We start from the raw sequence: 18,973 nt of genomic DNA, 5'->3' as shown, positions 1-18,973 counted from the left end.
TAAATAAAATCTTTTTTTAAAAAAAGTGAAAAAGTAAGTGACAGACCAGCAGGAGATGTTTGCAAAACACATATTGACAAAGGACTCCTATAAATTAATAAGAAAATTTCTGGATTAATTTTAGGGAAGGGGGGGGACAGAAGACTTGTGCTGACCTTCACAAAAGAGAATCTCCTAATGACCAATAAGCAGAGGAAAAGGAATTCATCATCATTAATCATCAAGGAAATGCAAATTAAAGCCACATAAATTTCCAGTAAATGCTGGAAAACTGGCAGCATTTACTAACGCTAAACATACATGGGGCACCTGGGTGGCTCAGTCCATTAAATTCCTGACTCTTGATCTCAGCTCATATCTCAATCTCAGGGTCATGAGGTCAAGCCCTGCATTGGGCTCCCCATGGGTGTGGAGTCTACTTTTTTAAAAAGAAGTAAACATACAGATTTATCCTATGAACTAACAATTTTATTTCTGGGTATATGCCTGATACAACTGAGTGCTTATGTCCACTGAAAGACACACAGAAGAATGTTCATAGAAGCTTTATTTGTAATGACCAAAAACTAGAAGCAACCCCAATTCCATCAACAACAGAATGGGTGACCATATTTTGTCGCATCCATATAATGAAATACTATTGTACTAAATGGAATACTATAATAATGAAAAAAAAAGACAAACTATTGCTTCACACAAGCACCTGGATGAATATCACAAATGTAATGCTGACAAAACTACCCAGCCACAAACGGTTACATCTGTATGATTCTATTCACATGAAATTCATAAAGAGGCAAAACTGACCCATGGTTATTTTTGATGAGGGGATTGATAACAACTGGGACAGAGGACAAGCAATCTCTTGGGGAACCAGAAATAATCTATATCTTTATCTGCGTGGTGGCTAAGCAGAAATACACACATGTAAAAATATACTGTGCTCACATAAGATTTATGTGTTTTACATAAGTTATATCAACATAAAACTAAAGTATCTGTTTCTGAACATAATTATTCAATTCTACTGATACATATGCCTATTTCTGGGCCAAAGTTGCATTCTTGATCACTATAACTTTGTAGTAGGTTTGATGTCTACAAAACAAGTCCAACTCTTTTCCTTTCAAAAATTTCTTACACATATATGTTTCCAGGTGAATTTTGGATCAATTTTTCAAATTCCTCAGAAAACTCTACTGGAATTTTTATTGGAGTTATGCCACATTTGTAGTTTATTCGGAGAGCATTTATATCTCTATAATATTGACTCTTTTCATCCAATTAACATGGTTCATTTATTCAGGAATTTCAGTCAAGTTTTAAGTTTTTCGTCATGTAGGATGAATATTTTTTGTTATATTATCATGTATATTATATCTATTAAGTAATTGTGGTTTCTGTTGGTATTATGAAAGAAATGTTTATCCTATTACATTATGTAATCTTTGCTACATTCAAAGACTTCAAAAAAAGTATATCTGGCCATTTTGTTGGATCTCTTCATTCATTTTCATTAAACAAAGTACTACAGTTTTTCAGTTGACTCTTTGAACTTCTAGGCATAGGTAATGTATTAAACCTTTTCTCCCCTTGTATAAGAGTCTGACTTTTGGTTAATTTTCTCACTATGTTTTCCTGGAAACAGATAAAAATGGTATGTCTCAACAATGTTACTAGGCAGCATTGCTTATGATAAAAATGACCCCTGGTTTGGAACTTTTATCTGGACAGAGAGTCACTACAGGCTTGGATTCCTTTTCTAACCTGTGAATCTCTTGTGGGGACCATAGAAGTCATGATTTTGCAGTTGTTTCCAGAGATATTGTTTGCCAGGGGGCATGAAATCAGGGCAACTTGCGTACCTGCCCTATGTAGCCCTTATCTTCTTGCACCTGAGCCATCTGCTGAGTGAACTGCTCCAAAGATTCCCATTGTTGGGAATATCTGACACTGACTTGCTGGCATGTGTGGTTCCTGTCCTATGACTTCTGAATAGGCCAGTGTCACTATAGTGACTAGGTCTTATGAGTGTGAATATTAGGTTGAATCTAAGAAGACCTTCCCATGGCATCGCAGAGTGATGGCAGCAGTAGGGTAAACCTTCAAAGCCTTGAGCTCAACCAATAGACTAATTGGGGAAGGAAATGCGAAAAAGGCACTGAATATCTGGGTGGAAGAGTACTTTTACCCATTCTCTGCTGTAGAAAACTTTGAGGCATCTGACAGGGGATCCCCTGTGGGACAGATGCAGGTTGGAGTAAAACCAAATTCATCCTGAGAGGAGAAACTGCTCATTGTCCATGAAAGGGATCTGGCCAGAAACCCAGCTGGGCTACATAGATTCATGTCTAACTGGGTAAGGTGTTGGAGGGGGGCCGCGCAGACAGGAGAATGAACTCAAAGACCGCATTCTTGTGAGGGGGCTGCCACCTGATAAATGAGGTGGAACCGCCAAGTTCACTCCAACTCCATTCAAACTTTAATCTACATGGAGGAATGTTTGAGATCGCCCATGCGAGCAAAGGGCAAGGGTAGACACGTGGCTGTGTGGTGGCCAGCAGGTGCAAGCAGGGCTCCAGTGACCACAGGATTTGGGGCCACCAATAAAAAATTAAAGAAAGCTTTCTATGTGCAGAAAAGGGTAACTAACCCCAGGCCAACTCCAGAATCCGACAATAGCTATGGGAGGAGTGCTTACAGTTTAGTACAGCATTGGAGCCTGATCAATGTCTTCTGCTGCCATCTAGTGAAAATTGAATGCAACCATTTTCTAAAGTGCCAGACACCAGATTTTTAAAGCAATAATTGGTTATTATAAAGGCCTGAGCTGTACCTTCCGACTAGATAAGAACCCTTGATTTACACAGCATATAGGGGATAAAGGATTACTTTTCTATAAAGTTTAAATTTCATGGTAGTATGTTCAGTTTGTTAAAAATTATCATGTAATATCGTTTGATGTAAAATTCCTAGAATTCGCAGAATAAAAAGGGTTTTGTAGGCACTATGAAGACAGATGGCCAAAGACCATTCCAGTTGCCCAGGGTATGGAGGGGACATCCTTACCCCATTAGGTAATATAAACTCAGGTAATCGAAAGACATGCTATCTTGTCCTTTTCTTTGATAAAGTTTTCAACACAGGTGCCTGGGCGGCTCATTTGGTTAAGTATCCAACACTTGATCTCAGCTCAGGTCTTGATCTCAGGGTTGCAAGTTCAAGTTCCCATGTCGGGCTCCGCACTGGGCATGAAGGCTACTATAAAAAAAAAAAAAAAAGTGTTCAACAAGTCATGGGGGGTGGACTCCTGGCAAAGGTTTAATGCTTCTGCATGAGAATCTAATCCTAAATTTATTTTCCTGAGAGTATATGTCAACTATGTTGCTAGGCAACATTGCTAACAGTATAAATGATCATTGGTAAATTGCACTGGACTGATAGATAAATACCTAATGAGAAAACCACCGTTTTGGGTTTCCTTAGTGTGGAACTCTTGTAACTGGGCACATCCCTTGCAGAGACTGGAAGCTGTGCCTCTAGAGTTGTGAGATTGCCTCCTGGGAGGCATGGGCACTTAGAGCAGCTCTCGTAAAGGCTGGATGTGGATCTTGCCTCCTTGCACTTACTGAGTGAAATGTGACAAGCACACTCCCTGCAAAGAGCTCCTGGAGCTGCCCTGCTGATTGCTATGGTTCTTGCCCTCTATCCTTCTCAACAGGCTGAGCTTGAACAAGCCTGGTCACCTTGTGAGCTTGAACAAGCCTAAGAACACCCCTGAAGGGCCTTGCCTAGGTAAGTATATCAGTAGCCAAAATGACTTTTTTTCTTCTCCTTTCCACAACTACACTCATTTCCTTTTCATTTGTAATTTGTTATAATTTGTTGAATTATAGTGAATGGTGGGGGGAAGGGGTTCAGTGAGTGAAGATGAAAGAGGGAATACCTTTTCCCCTCATTTGATCTTTTTCACCTTTTACTATGAAATAATTTTGAACTTAGAGAAAAGTTGCAAAAAGAATATAAGGAACTCCTAGAAGGCCACCTGCCTGGCTGGCCCAGTCGAAAGAGTATGCAACTCTTGATCTCTGAGTCATGAGTTTGAGGTCCACATTGGGTGTAAAGATTACTTAAATAAGTAAAACTCAAAAAAAAAAAAAAAAAACTCCTAGAAAGACTTCACAGAGATTCATTTTGTTAACATTTTGCCTTATTTGATGTATTTTGTTTTTACTTTCTCTCTACATTTATTATAATTGTTGTTGTTTGAGAATAAGCTAGACCCATCAGATCCCTTTACTTTTGAATATTTTATTGTGCATTTCCTAAAAACAAAACATCTACTTGCACAATCACAGCATAATTCTCAAAGTGGGAATTAACATTAATATAAAGCTATCACCTAATTGACATACTTATGAAAATTTCACCAATCATCCCAATATTATGCTTTATAGCATATTTTTTCCTGGTCCCAGATCCAATCTTTTAGTTGTCACATTGCTTTGGGTTGTCTTGTCTCATTATTCCTCTTTAATTGGGGATAGCTCCTTAGCCCTTTTGTGTTTCATGGCACGGGAAGTTCTAAGAGTACAGGGCTTGTTTTGGCAAAATGTCTGTCAGTTTGGATTTGTCTGATGTTTCCTCATGGTCAGATTCAGGTTTTGGGCCCAACTTTAGGGAACTCTACTCTGGCCCTCCTTGACCTGCATCTCCCAAGTTGAGAGCGAAGAAGGCAAGCCCATAGGAGCCTGCCCACTCCTCCTTCTAGACCAAATATCAGCAAACCTTTTCTTTAAAGGAACAGAGAATAAGTATTCTGGGATTTGCAGGCCAAGACCTCTGCTATAACCACTCAACTGTGCCATTGTGGCAAGAAAGTAGCCATAGATAATATGCAAATAAATGAGAGTGGATGGGATTCAAATAACATTTTACTTACGGATGTTATAGGCAGAGAGGAGCACCTGGGTGGCTAAGTAGGTTAAGCATCCAACTCTTGGTTTCAGCTGGGGTCACAATCTCAGGGTCATGAGATGGAGCCCTGCCACAGACTCCTTGCTTAGCAGGGAATCTGCTTGAGATTCTCTCCTTCTCCCTGTGTCCCTCTCCCTGCTTTCGAGTGCTCTCTTGCTCTCTCTCTCACCTCTCTCTCTCTCCTTTCTCTAAACTAAATAAATGAATCTTTAAAAATAGAAAAGAAAAAACAAGCTGAGATGATGCCTGGGTGGCTCAGTTGGTTAAGAGACCAACTGTTGATTTCAGCTCAGGTCTTAATCTCAGGGTCATGAGCTCAAGCTCCACACCGGACTCCATGCCCAACTTTAAAAAACAACAACAAAAGAGCCAGCAGAGAGCCTAGATTTGGCCCAGGAGCATAGTTTACTGACCCCTATTCTAACCCATACCCTGGCCACCCAGAGCTCCAGAATGCCAGGCCCAAACAGCCTCATGCTCATTACCAGGGCTGGCCTGTTTGGATCTCTCTTCCCCAACTCTGCTGTCCTAAGGCAAGGTGTATTAGGCGTGTGCTTCCCTAGGCTTGAGTGAGACCACAGTGTGGGAAAGAGCTGACAGCGGGAGAAGAAGAGGGACTAGACCACAGTCGGGGCTGACATCCCCACGTCTCCATGTTCCAGTGTGGGAGTCCAAGGAGTCAGAGAAGTCTACATTTAAACTCAGTCTTCCAGCTTGGTTTGAAGGTATAATTCATCCAGAGAAAAAGAACATATTTTATTTAACCATTTATGGCTTGAATTGTAACTTTTAAACATTTAGATACATGTATGTGGTCTCCATTTATATTTTGCCCTTGCCCCATAATGTAAGGGGAAGCCTGTGCAAAAGCACGAATACGTCTCAGAACAACCTCAGCCAGGCCAGACGAGCCCCCACGGGTACTCATGTGCAAAGGGATTCTACAGGCTGACTCCAATCTCCACATTGCTCCTGGGAGAGTCTGCAGTGATCTGTGGCAAAGCTGCCCAGCCTCCCTCGCCTTCAGCCACTTGGCTTGGCAACAGGCCCCAGGCTCAGTGCTCATATTCTCAAAGACAGAATAGGGATGACCCCAAACTGGGGTTCCTCATTGTTCCTATCATGTACTTCTGGAATGTCTTTTCTTTCCAGTTTATCTAACTTAATTTCTTTGAACCTCTTGATATTTAATATTATGTCTTGGGGCAGATGTAAAACCTCTGAAGGTTTCTTTGAATCCTACTCTCATTCATTTAACATACCACCACCACCACAGTGACTACCACCATCTCTGTCATCATCACTGTTGCCACCACCACTGCCACCACCACCACCACCAACATGACCACCATGACCACCACCAGGACAACCATGACCACTACACCACTATAACCACTACTGCCACCACCATGACCACCATGAGTACCACCACCTTGACTACCACCACCTCTGCCATCACCACACTGCCACCACTGCCTCTGCTCAGCACACAGCCTTTGAAGCACATTTCCGTCACCCAAAACACTCCAAAGCCAGAAGATGCTGTAGGGAGTTGCCATCTTACCAACACTAGTGCATACTCATGTCTAAGACACTTTGGAATTCCAGCTAACTACGTAAACACCAATATGGTGCCCGGATCTTGTAAGTGGTGAAGTGTATCTGGAAAGATGACCAATTCTTTAAAATGTTATTCTATGAAGTACCTCTAACTTTTAATATTTTTTTAGAGATAACTGTTGAGTATTGGTCTAAATATCATCATTTTCAATAAAGTAATACTTTCAGCAAGGCATCCAATAACATCTAAATTTAAGAATTACTGCTATGTAATTTACATAATTACTAGAATATAGTAACATATAATTTACTGTTCTTTTCATTATTTTGCTCAATTTTTTTTTACCTTTGTTCTAAAATTGTTTTCTATAAACTCTGAAAGTTGTTCTATCGTAATTTGTTTCATTTTATGATGCTTTGAATCTCCAGGAGAAAGCCATTTTTATGAAAGTGTTTTTGCAATACTATATGGATGAGTTACTCTATCATTTTTATTTGCCAATAGTTATGCCTATACTTATCGTAATTTACTTACTTATATCTTCAATAACTCAGGTCACTGTCAGAACACATAATTAGTCAAGATATGAGGTAGAGCAAAAACAGGAGTTTTGCACACAAGGATACAGAGCTGAATCAGTCATTACTTTCTCTTCTAGCTGGGTAGACAGAACTGAGGTTTGGAATGAGATTTGGATTGAGAAGCCATGAATGCTGGTCTTTGCTTAGCCATTAATCCTCTGAGGTCAAAACCACCAACTTCCCTGGCCCTTAGTTTTCTCCCCACTGGAAAACTGGAGCATGATAATACTGGTTCTCTGCTCTGTAATGCAGGTCATAGGAAGATGAAATGATAAAAGGCTTTATTACTAGTACATTCATGTGCCAGTTGTTATCATTTCATGACATGTAAAGGCTGTGCATGGGACCATGATCCCTAACGCTGTAGTGGCATTCCTTTCCTTTGACAGATGTCATCTGAACAGATAGCAGTGCACTGGAGGGATCCTCTCTCTCTTTGCTGGAATTGCACCTTGGAAATAAGTGTCTTCTTAAATTTTGTTTGTTATATGCCTGCCTTGCTTCACCCTAGCCATGGCCCTGGCACCCTGGGAGAGATGCTTACAAAGCTTGCAGATACAGAATAAGCCATTGGAATTGTTTCCTGGCCTATCATGCTCTGGTTATTGAAGCTCCATCACAGAGGGGTTGGCCTTCTGCATTCCTCCTGCATCCCTCTGCATTGAGCTAGCATGGGCCTAGAAGTCATTAGATTTTAACTTGTGGCTGCCCACTGACTAAATCTCCCCCCTCTGCAAACTTCATATGTATGCATACATGTCAGAAAAAAAATCATAAGAGCAGCTGTGAAGCTGTATTGTAGATTCTCCTTTGTTCTTTGGTGGTTTTTGTTGTTTTGTTTTGTTTTGTTTTGTTTTGTTTTGTTTTGTTTGAGAGAGAGAGAGCGCTTGAGCAGGCAGGAGTGGGGGGGGCAGAGGTAGTGGGAGAGAGAGAATCTTAAGCAGACTCCATGCCCAGCATGGAGCCCATTGTGGGGCTTGATTTCAAAATCTTGAGATCATGACCTGAGCTGAAATCCAGAGTTGGAGGCTTAACCAACTGAACCACCCAGGTGCCCCTGTAGACTCTCTTTTGAATCTTGGACCTGGGGTTGATGTATCTCACCAAATTTGGGGAATTTGGGGCACTGGTATTCTGAATATATTTTCTACCCCATTCTTTTTTTCCTCTCCTTTAGCAACTCCAAAAGCACATATATAGTAGACCATTTGATATTGTCCCAAAGGTCGCCGAGACTCTATTCATTTTCTTTGATTACTTTCTCCCTATACTTCATTTGAATAATTTCTATTGACATGTCTTCAAGTTGACTCTATGGTATTCAGCAGTTCCAGTAGGCTGTTAGACCATCTCAGGGATATTTTGATTTCTGATAACTCTCAACCTGGGCTTACTTGCAAGTCATGACCCTTTTGGTTTTCAATAAAAAGATGTAGGACTTTATTGAGCCCCTCCTACCTGTCAGGAACTGAACTTCAAACTAGTACAGCCGTTTCTCCCTAAAATTGTAGCCAAAACTTTCAGCTGAGTTCCCTGTGGTCTTGCCATGAGCATTTTCTCTTTAGGGGTCAGCCAGAAACTTGAGGAAATTTATATGCACATTTTTTAGTTTCTCCCTATAGCTCTCTCCTTTCTGGGAAGTATCCCCTCAATTCCCAGCTGTTTTGGCAGCCCTGAAATCTACACTTAGTCTTTTGAGCTAATAGGGCCACCACTTTATATTTTAACTCTACTGAGCTATGTGCCATGTGTTCCTGAGGACTGGAAGTGCCCTCAGAGGAAAAGCCTAATAAATTAGAGCTAACCCGGTTTCCATCCCTTCTTTTGTGACTCCTGCTCCCTTCAATTCCTGCCTGCCTAAAGGTTGTTTACTAGTGCCTTCAAGCAATAGCATTAAAAAATGTTCTTTTGGGCAGCTCAGGTGGCTCAGTGGTTTAGCGCCGCCTTTGGCCCAGGGCGTGATCCTGGAGACTCAGGATCCAGTCCCACGTCCGGCTCCCTGCATGGAGCCTGCTTCTCCCTGTGCCTCTGCCTCTCTCTGTGTCTCTCATGAATAAATAAACAAAATCTTTTTAAAAAAATGTTTGTTTTTTTTTGTCCAGGGCTAGTAGTAGTTATTAACAGGTAAGTAGGTCCAATACAAGATACTGTCATTTCTAGAATTAAAACCCCACCTTCCATAGCATTTTATTTATTTTTTAAAGTCTTTTTAAGACTTTATTTATTTATTCATGAGAGACACAGAGAGAGAGGCAGAGACTTAGGTAGAGGGAGAAGCAGGCTCCCCATGGGGAGCCTGATGCGGGCGGGACTCAATCCCAGACCTCAGGATCACAATCTGAGCTGAAGGCAGATGCTTAACCACTGAGCCACTCAGGAGCCTCAGAGATTTATTTATTTGAGAGAAAGAGAACCTGAGTGAGGAGAGGGGCAGAAAGAAAGGGAGAGAGAATCCTCAAGCAGACTCCCTACTGAGTAGAGAGCCTGACACAGGCTGGATCCCAGGACCCTAAAATCCTGCCCTGAGCTGAAACCAAGAGCCAGATGACTTAACGGACTGAGCCACCCAAGAGGCCCTCCATAGCATTTTAAAGGAGCCTCTTTTCCTCTGACACCTTATTGTAAATAAAATCCTATGCAGGGACAATAGAAATCTTAACTATTTCCTTTCTTTAAAAAAAGTTTTTTATTGTGGTAAGATATACATAACATAAAATTGACCAATTTTACCACTTTTAAGTGTGCAATTTAGTGGCATTAAGTATATTCACACTGTTTTACAACCATCACCACCACCTCCAGAAATTTTTCATCTTCCCAAACCAAAAACTTTGTACCCATTAAACAATTATTCCCCACTTCCCCCTGCCGCCAGCCACTAGTAACAACCATGCTACTTCCTGTCTCTATGAATTTGATTACTCTAGGTACCCCCCATACAAGCAGGATCATAACATTATTTGTCCTTTTGTTGAAATGTTCCCTTTTAAAAATGAGTGAACTCTTGACTAAAGATGACTGGTTGTTTGTTTTTTTTAAGATGGCTGTTTAATCCCACATTATTATCTCCATGCCTTTCCAATACCCTACTAAAATAATAGCAAAGGAGGTAAAAAGTACAAATCCACAGCAAGAAATAGGAATTTCAATAGAAATTAAGAAATAAGAAATTTCAGCAGACTTATTGAAGATATAAAATAGAGGATAGACACAAAGAACAAATATCGTATGATTCCCCTTATATGGAGTACCTGGAGTAGGCAAATCATAGACACAGAAGATAGAATGGTGGTTGCCAGGCGCTGGGGGGAGGGAGACAGGTAGCTATTGTTTAATAGGTAAAGAGTTTCAGTTTGAGTAGATGGAAAAGTTCTGGAGGTGGATGGTGGTGACAGTTGCACAACACTGTGAATGTAGTTAATGCTACTGAACCGTATACTTAAAAATGATGAAAACGTAAAAATTTATTTATGTCTATTTTATCCTACATAACATAAAAATAGAGAATGGAAAAAAAAAAAATAGAGAATGGAGGTAGCTGGTAAAGCCAAGTACAGGAGGCCAAAGACTGGAATGCACATGGGAGGTGGGGCACCTGGGTGACTCAGTTGGTTAAGCATTTGCCTTTGGCTCAGGTCATCATCTCAGGGGTTCTGGGATTGAGCCCTGCATAGGGCTCTCCGCTCACCAGGGAATCTGCTTCTCCCTCTCCTTCTGCCCCACCTACTACTCATGCTCAAGCGCTTTCTCTCTAATAAATAAATAAAATCTTAAAAAAAAAAAAAAGGAAATGCACATGGGTAGAGGGAAATAGCAGCCAAGTGGGGAGCAAATCATTCCTTGGACTTCCAAGTGGCTTGTGTCATATAAATATCCAATACAGGGATACCTAGGTGGCTCAGCAGTTAAGCGTCTGCCTTTGGCTTAGGGCATGATCCTGGAGTCCCGGGATCGAGTTCCACATCCAGCTCCCTGCATAGAGCCTGCTTCTCCCTCTGCCTATGTCTCTGCCCCCCCCCCCTCGTGTGTGTGTGTGTGTGTGTGTGTGTGTGTGTGTCTCTAATGAATAAATAAATAAAATCTTAAAAAAAAATAAATAAATACCCAATACAACAAAGGGCAGGAGCAAGACAAGGGGCTGAACCTTACCCCTGTCCACCACTCTGAACAAATAGCCATATGATGGCTTGACCCCACCCTCAGAAAAATGGCAGAGATTCTTCTCTAAAAAAGAATCAAACATCTCTGAACTTCCACAGTCTTGCTTTTAGAGGTTCACCAGTTAAATGTCTAAGAGAGTGCCTTCCCACCAGATGATTCTAAGTGAAGTCCTTCAATCTGTGAGTCCACTGCAAGCACAGAGGCCCCATCACAGAGATGATTAATGATCTGGTTCTCAAGTGTGCTCCAGTGGTCACCAGAGTTTGATGAAAGCCTCCAAAATGAAGACTCACTCTAAGATAAGCAAACCAAGAGGCAAGGGGCATTCTCATACCATGGAACTGTCAGTAGAGCAAAGGCTGTTCAGAGTCAGAACAGGCACCACGCAGACATAAGAGGCACATCCTTGCATATAGCCTGAACCTCAGTCCTGCATAAAGGAATTAAAGGCAACTCAGAAATGGCAGGGAACTTTAAAATGTCCTTAAGTACTACCCCAGTGAGATAAACCTTCATTTAACATAGCTAGAAATTAAGATAATGTCTAAAATGGATGAATCAAGAACTGGTGATGTAAGCATATTATTTAGAGAAACCACCAAGAGAAACAGCTGAATGAGTTAAAAGTAGTTGCCTCCAAAGGACCTCGGCAGGGGAGAGGTAGGCTGGGAATAATTGCTGTGCAATATAAGCTCTTCTGCATGATTTGATGGTTTAACCTTGTGTATGTATTAGCAGCACTTTGATTTTTTTTTTAATTTTTTAAAGAAAATGACTGGAAGGTTTCTTTTTTTTTTTTTCTTATGTAGCATTGTTTCATTCTGGAATTTTCCAATTAAGCTTTTGGCTAAACACATACATATGATAATGATAATTATTCAGGAATCGGGAGGTTTGTAAAAACATTGTGTGCCATTAGAGTAATCAAGCTCAGCTCTAACACATCTTGGCTTTTCAGGATAATTAGACCACACTGGAGGCCCAGATGGGGTGAATGAGAAAGCCATGGGTGTCTGCCATATAGTAACAAGAAAACATCACCCAGAACTACTCAACTGGCAATTGAAATTTGCATGTTAACTTAGAACACAACAAGAAATGAATAAAAATGCCTGGATTTGAGGCACAACATTTCACTTTAAAAACCAAACATAGAACATAGGTGTGATCACAAAGCTCCTACACAACTCCTTTTAAGCTCTCACGTATTAAAATAGAATCTGTAAAACTAGAAGTGGTCCCTTCCATATCTCCTAGTTTTTAAAAATGTCACCTTCTACTGTAAGCATCTTTCTTGAAAATTCACAAAATACCAAAAAATCATTTGTCTACTAATTCACCCGACAGAGATGTTTTGCATATCTGCTCAAGGCCCTGTGTGTTGGTACTAAGAACGCAGTGGCGAAAAGGCACAGAAAGTCCCTGCTCTCAGCACACATTTTCCACACTTACGAACTAGTGTAGAAAATGGATATGTAAATAGCCAATTCAACGTGATTAGGTCAATGTTAGCACAGGTTGGATAGGAAGGCTGGTTGGAAAAAAAAAAAAGGGAAGGCTGGATGGGAGCGTGTAGACGGAGCAACTATCTCAGCTGCTCCCAGGACAGTAGTGAGAAGCCCTCTGACTGGAGGGATATCTAGATGAGGAGCTGCAGTGAGAAGGCTCCAGAGGGAGAATCCCAGAGAAGCCTAATGTGGCTTCCAGATCAGAGGACAAAGGCTGGAGGGTAGAGACAATGAAAGAGGACTTTAACTGCCTCCAATTTTTACCTTTTTCATTGGGTTCTTCTTTCCAGCCTGTCTCTAGGTTCAGGTGGAAGACTCTAAGGGCAAAGCAACCTGTGATGGAAACCAAAACTACCCTCTCAAGCCCTGGGCCTGCAGACCCTGCCCATGATTGACTTGAAGGTAGTGATCCATTTGACCTTCACTGCCTGCCTGCTCGCCAACCCCCCCCCCACCTTTGTCTCACATTTTCCTAATAAACCTGGAAATATTTTCTGTACTTTAGAGATAATCTTTGAGACCCTAGTCTGCTGTCTTCCCAGGGTTGGCCTCAGTGAAGGAAATTCCTTTGTTTCCCCACCAGCCATCTCGTGCTTTTTTATTTCATCAGTGGCGGATGGCCAAACCTGGTCCATTTGAGACACCACCGTCCCAACTTGCATGTCAGGTGCTTGTGCACTGCCCCGACCAATTGGCTACAAGAATGGGACACAGTAACGGAGTAAGAGGTAAGACAGGAGAATAAAGCAGGAGACAGTTCACACAGGGTTTTGTAAACAATAGACCCTAGGTTATTTTAAGGTCATAGAGCCATGAGGAGCCATTGAAGGTTTTTGGGGTAGGGTTTGAGGGTCAGGTCTGGCATCATAAGATTTGCATTTTAGAAAGATTTTCCTTCGATAAATTCATTATAGACTAGTTTCTATTATTTAGCTTACTTTCCAATCACATGCACACACTTCTTACGCATTTTCTGTTGTTTGTTGTTAAGATCATTGGACAGGTATTTGAATAATGGTAAGATTAATAATATAGCTAGGGGTGTCTGGGTGGCTCATGTGATTAAGCATCTGGTTCTTGATCTTGGCTCAGGTTATGATCTCAGGGCGCTGTGAGATCAAGCCCCACCTTGGGCTCCTCACTGAGCACAGAGTTTGCTTGAGATTCTCTCCCTCTCTCCCCCACCCCTCAAAATAAAATCATTTCTTTAAAAAAAATATTAATATGGGGTGCCTGGGTAGCTTAGTCGGTTAAACACCTACCTTCAACTCAGGTCATGATGCCAGGGTCCTGGGATCGAGTCTCACATCGGCTCCCTGCTCAGTGGAAAGTCTGCTTCTCCCTCTCCCTCTGCCTGCAGCTTCTCCTGCTTGTGCTCTGTCAAATAAATAAAATATTTTTTAAATTCATATAACTAATTATAGAGTGCTATTAAGTTTACAAAGCACTTTACCATAGGCACTCTCGTGGCAGGTACTTAAGAGGCAAAGGGTAGACAGAGATTTCCTAGTATCACATTCTTCCACCCTGTGTCCACGGAAGATACTGATAACCAATCATGGAACAAAGTCCTGTTGGTTTCAGACACATCCTCAGAATTGTCAACACAAATCTGGCAAGTAGTGCCATTTCTTTGAGTTGTCATTTGATGAAAAATTCAATTTGCCATCCTAGAATGCTGTAAACCACATCTATTATAGAATCATACAGATGAGGCTGAAATTCATGATTTCCCACCTTAGTGGTAGATCTAAGCTACTTGACATTCCCTGAGTCTGTTTCTTCATTTAAAAATTAGAAGGGCGCCTGGGTGGCTCAGTTTATTAAGCTGCTGACTCTTGATTTCAGCTCAGGTCTCAATCTCAAGGTGGTAAAATTGAGCCCTGCCTCAGGCTCTGCGCTCAGTGGGGAGTCTGCTTGAGATTCTCTCTTTTCTCTGCCCCTCCCCACTCTCAATCTCAATAAATAAACCTTTTTTAGGGATCCCTGGGTGGCGCAGCGGTTTGGCTCCTGCCTTTGGCCCAGGGCGCGATCCTGGAGACCTGGGATCGAATCCCACGTCGGGCTCCCGGTGCATGGAGCCTGCTTCTCCCTCTGCCTGTGTCTCTGCCTCTCTCTCTCTCTGTGACTATCATAAATAAATAAAAATTAAAAAAAAATAAACCTTTTTTAAAAAAATTAGAAATAAAAACATGTTACTCCAAGCTACTATTAATTAAAAGGCAGCAAACAGGGGCACCCGGGTGGCTCAGGTGGTTAAGCATCTGACTTCAATTCAGGTTATGATCTCAGGGTCCTGGAATCGATCCCTGTGTTGGGCCTCATGCTCAGCAAGGAGTCTGCTTGTCCCTCTGCCTCTCCCCCTTGTCCCTCTGCCTCTCCCCCTGCTCACACTCTCTCTCACTCTCGCTCTCAAATGAATAAATAAAATCTTTAAAAGATAAAAATAAAAAGAAGCAAACAATGAAATTGTATCATCTGTGTATTTACCTATAGAAATTCAATGATCACGCTATGGAGAGAGAAATCACAATTCCACATAACGTGCCTGCATCACAGAACAAACGTGGGACTGGACGTATCATGCATAGCACCATCAATTAGTCTGTTTCGGTGTGTATCTCATAGAATGAGCATCTCACTGCAGGGAGATCTTTGAAGGGAATATAGTTTCCCAAAACACAGACCTTAAATGAAAGCCAACAATGTCAGGTTACTTAACTGAAAGGCTAGCAGTCTATCCCAACTCTAGAGGAAAAACTGACTGGGAGGGCCTTTCTAAGGATAAAATGGACATATCCCTAATGGGTATATATGACCAAAAAAAATCTTCCAAATTCCATTTCCAATTAGATCGAAAAGGTCACAGCAGGCAATTACTTTCCTTGTAATAATGGGGGAAAGATGTGTAAAGAAGCAAAATATATTTATTTGTACAAATATCACAAAATAGCCTAAAGGAACTAAATTCTGGAGAAGGGGGACAAGATTTCATAGATGAGATTAACCGCTCTGGGGGGCATTTGTCACATCTGGGCATGGGCAGGCAAATGATGAGGCCTCCCACAGTCAGAGGGCTCTGCTTGGCAAAGAAGAAACCACTAACACTTTAAACATCTCTATGGACTAAACCAACAGATAAGAATATATGAAAATTCAAAACACAGAACTAGTCTTCCTCTTTGATTAAATGGGCGGCAGGGCAGAAGCCTGGGGCCTGAACAGAAAGACATTATCATCTCCCAATGCTTGGGTCCAGGTCCCACTAGAAGGGGAAGCCTCTAAGACACATCGATCATATCTTGCCCTCAAGGCATTTGAAGCCCAGGTGAACTTATACTGTGATTTATAATAAAAAATATATATAATAAAAATAATATTTGGTTTTTATCCTGTTTCTGGAACAGAGGTCCTAAAACACTTAGAATTTCCAAAGTAATGATAGTGATAAAGGTATCTCGTTTTATGTTAATGAGGTAACTTTTAGGAAGCATCTAAGAGTGGAGGCGGGTTGCCATTGCAGTGGATCTGGTAATTACAGGGTTAGACCTCTCAGTTTCAACCTCCCACCCTCTACCCCCCACTCCCAACCTCCAGAGAGGCAAGAGAGGTTGGAGATTGAATCAATTGCCAATGCCCAATGAGTTAATCAATCATGCCTGTGTAACGAATCTTCCATAATAACCCAAAGGATAGGGTTCTGAGAGTTTCCAGGTTGGTGAAAATGTGGAGATGCAGGGAAGGCAGCATGCCTAGAGAGGGCATGGAAGCACCATGCCCCTTTCCATACACCTTGCCCTATGCATCTCTTCCATCTGGTTGCTCCTAAGTTATATTCTTTTATAAAAAGCCAGAAATCTAGTAAGTAAAATGTTTCTCTGAGTTCTGTGAGCCACTCTAGCAAATGAACTAAACCCAAGAAAGGGGGTTATGGGAACCTCTGATTAATAGCCAGTCGGTCTGAAGTATGGTAACAACCTGGACTTGTGATTGGTTCTGAAGTCCAAGGGGGCTTGGAGATCACTGGAGCCCCCAAAGTATAGCCGGTTGGTCAAAAGCATAGGTGATAACCTGGGCTTGTTATTGGCATCTGGAGAGGAGGGCAGTCTTGTAGAACTGAGACCTCAACCTGTGGGATCTGATGCTATCTCTGGGTAAATAGTGCCGGAATTGAGTTGAATTGTAGGACACCCCAGCTGGTGCCCAAGAATTGCTTGTCTGTATGGGAATCCTTATACACACATTGGAATTTGGATCTTGTGGTTGGGGAGCAATATGGGATTTGGGTTTTTGGAAGGCATGATAATGAAACACGCTGCACGCAGTTCTCAACCATTTTCTAGCACACAAGATAGAGATTCATATATATAGTATAATATGGGCTATCACACTGATAAGTTGCAATTACGCATGGTTCCTGGTGCCACAGGGTGCAAGAAACCAGGAGTTGCAAGGCATTAAGTAGGAGCAACAAGAGTGGTGATCCATGGGGTATAGCTAGAGGACAACTCTTGGTTTCAGTATTGCACACCCCATTGAGTCCTGGGGCCAGTGATGGGAATGAGGAGCGTGGATAAAGGGCAGGTTTATTTAGGGGAAGAAAGTGTATAAATGCAGATTATTTTTGAACATATTGAGTTGGAAGTGCCTGTGAGACATGCCCCCAAGCAATTGCCTCTGGAAAGTACAGTTTGTGTGACCTGGAAGTTGGGAGATCCTGAATGAGCATGTAAATTGGGGAATCATCAGCTTTGAGACGGAAAAGGATGAGCTCAGGAAGCATGAGAAGCTAAACTAAGTTCCAGACCTGGGAAGGAAAAGAATGAGCATGAATAAAAGCTCAACTCCCTGGCAGGAAGCTGATACTGAAGAGGTTATTTCATAGCCTTCCTTTGAAGGCATCGTGCACCAGGGCTCAACACAACCTCTAGACTTCTTTCCTGCCTCCCCCTCTCGGTGTTGCCACGCTTCTCATCATTTGTTCACTCAGCTCACCAGACATCCTGTCTGCGCCCTGCCCTCATCTAACTGTTCATCCATACAACAATTTACTGAGAAGCCACCCTGTGCCAGGAGCTATCCTAGGTCGGGACCACACAGTGGTGACCAAAACATTCTTATCTCAAAATGTTTACATTCTAGCAAAGGAGACAGACACACGCAAATAATATCAGGGAGAGAGAAATGCTATGAAGAAAACATAAGCAAGCTAAGGGCATATGGTGGTGCAGGCAGGTGTCCTGTTTTAATCCCCAGTAAGGAAAGTCATCTCTGGAGGTCACATTTGAGATCTGAATGAAGAGCGAAAGTTCTGGGTGAAGAAAGGGTGGCTAGAACAGAATGGTGAAATGAGGTGACGAGGGGTTAAGTCGTCTATGTTTTTGTAAGCCTAAGTAAGGAGTCCGGCTTTCACTCTGTGACTAGAGATCACTCGGGAGAGGAGTACTGAGTAGAAGAAAGACATGATCTGACAGATTTTAGCAGGACCCCGGCTGCTGTGTGGAGAGTTAAGTACTGGGGGCAAGAACAGAGGTAGAAGGACCTTTTAGGAGGCGATTGCGGTAACCCCGGGCAGGGAAGGGCAGGGGACGTGGGGTTTGTTGTAGAGAGGCAGGAGATGGAGATGGTGAGAAGTGATCAGATTCGGGTCACCCATTATCGATGGAGAGGGCAGGATTTGCAATCAGAACAGATGTCGGGGTGAGAGAGAAGTCCAGGATGACTCCAAGGATGAGCAGTTGGATAAACAGCACCAGTTCCCGCGGTGGTGAACCGAGTGGCCGAAGGTTAATCTCAGAGGGAAAAACCGGGAGCCTTGGTTTGGAGACACAAAGTTAATCAGATGCGGATTAAACGTGCAACTAGAGAGAATGAGGGGGTCTACGGCTGATCTGAGTCCAGAGTTCTCCGAATTGATCAAAGCAGCAGACAAATGCCTGGGATTGGTCTGTGTAGAGTGGCCCTGAAAGCCACGAGCCCAGATGAGAGCATCCCGAGGTGTTGGACAGAGTCCCAGCTCCAGCAGCTGCGAAGGGGAGAAGGGGGGAGGGGGAAGGGGAGGGGGGGACGGGCTGGGTAATGGGATGCTGCGATGGAGCCCGGGGAGCTTCCAGAGGGCCACAGTAGCCTCGAACGGGAAAGGACCGGGTCCTAACGGGGCTCGGCGGGAGCTCGGGGGCGGAAGG

At 42.4% G+C, this 18,973-nt stretch overlaps 1 long non-coding RNA gene across 3 annotated transcripts; it reads right to left on the bottom strand.

Annotated features, from left to right (window-relative positions):
• Positions 1-530: 530 nt before the first annotated feature.
• On the bottom strand, positions 531-18,736 carry LOC112645552 (uncharacterized). Of its 3 annotated transcripts, none has more exons than XR_003127118.3 (5): positions 16,767-18,736; positions 15,279-15,475; positions 14,051-14,165; positions 11,615-11,710; positions 531-3,261 (listed from the first exon to the last, which is right to left on the bottom strand). It is a non-coding gene; the product is annotated as an uncharacterized LOC112645552 (long non-coding RNA). The 3 variants fall into 3 exon arrangements; XR_003127119.3 differs by having other exon boundaries at positions 531-3,258; XR_004809486.2 differs by lacking the exon at positions 11,615-11,710 and having other exon boundaries at positions 531-3,258.
• Between the last annotated feature and the right edge of the window lie 237 nt (positions 18,737-18,973).

This window comes from Canis lupus, chromosome 1, assembly GCF_003254725.2.
Source record: "Canis lupus dingo isolate Sandy chromosome 1, ASM325472v2, whole genome shotgun sequence".
In the NCBI taxonomy this organism is placed as follows: Eukaryota; Metazoa; Chordata; class Mammalia; order Carnivora; family Canidae; genus Canis; species Canis lupus.
The sequence above is the reverse complement of the archived record's forward strand: the minus strand, read 5'-3'. Positions and strand labels throughout refer to the sequence as shown.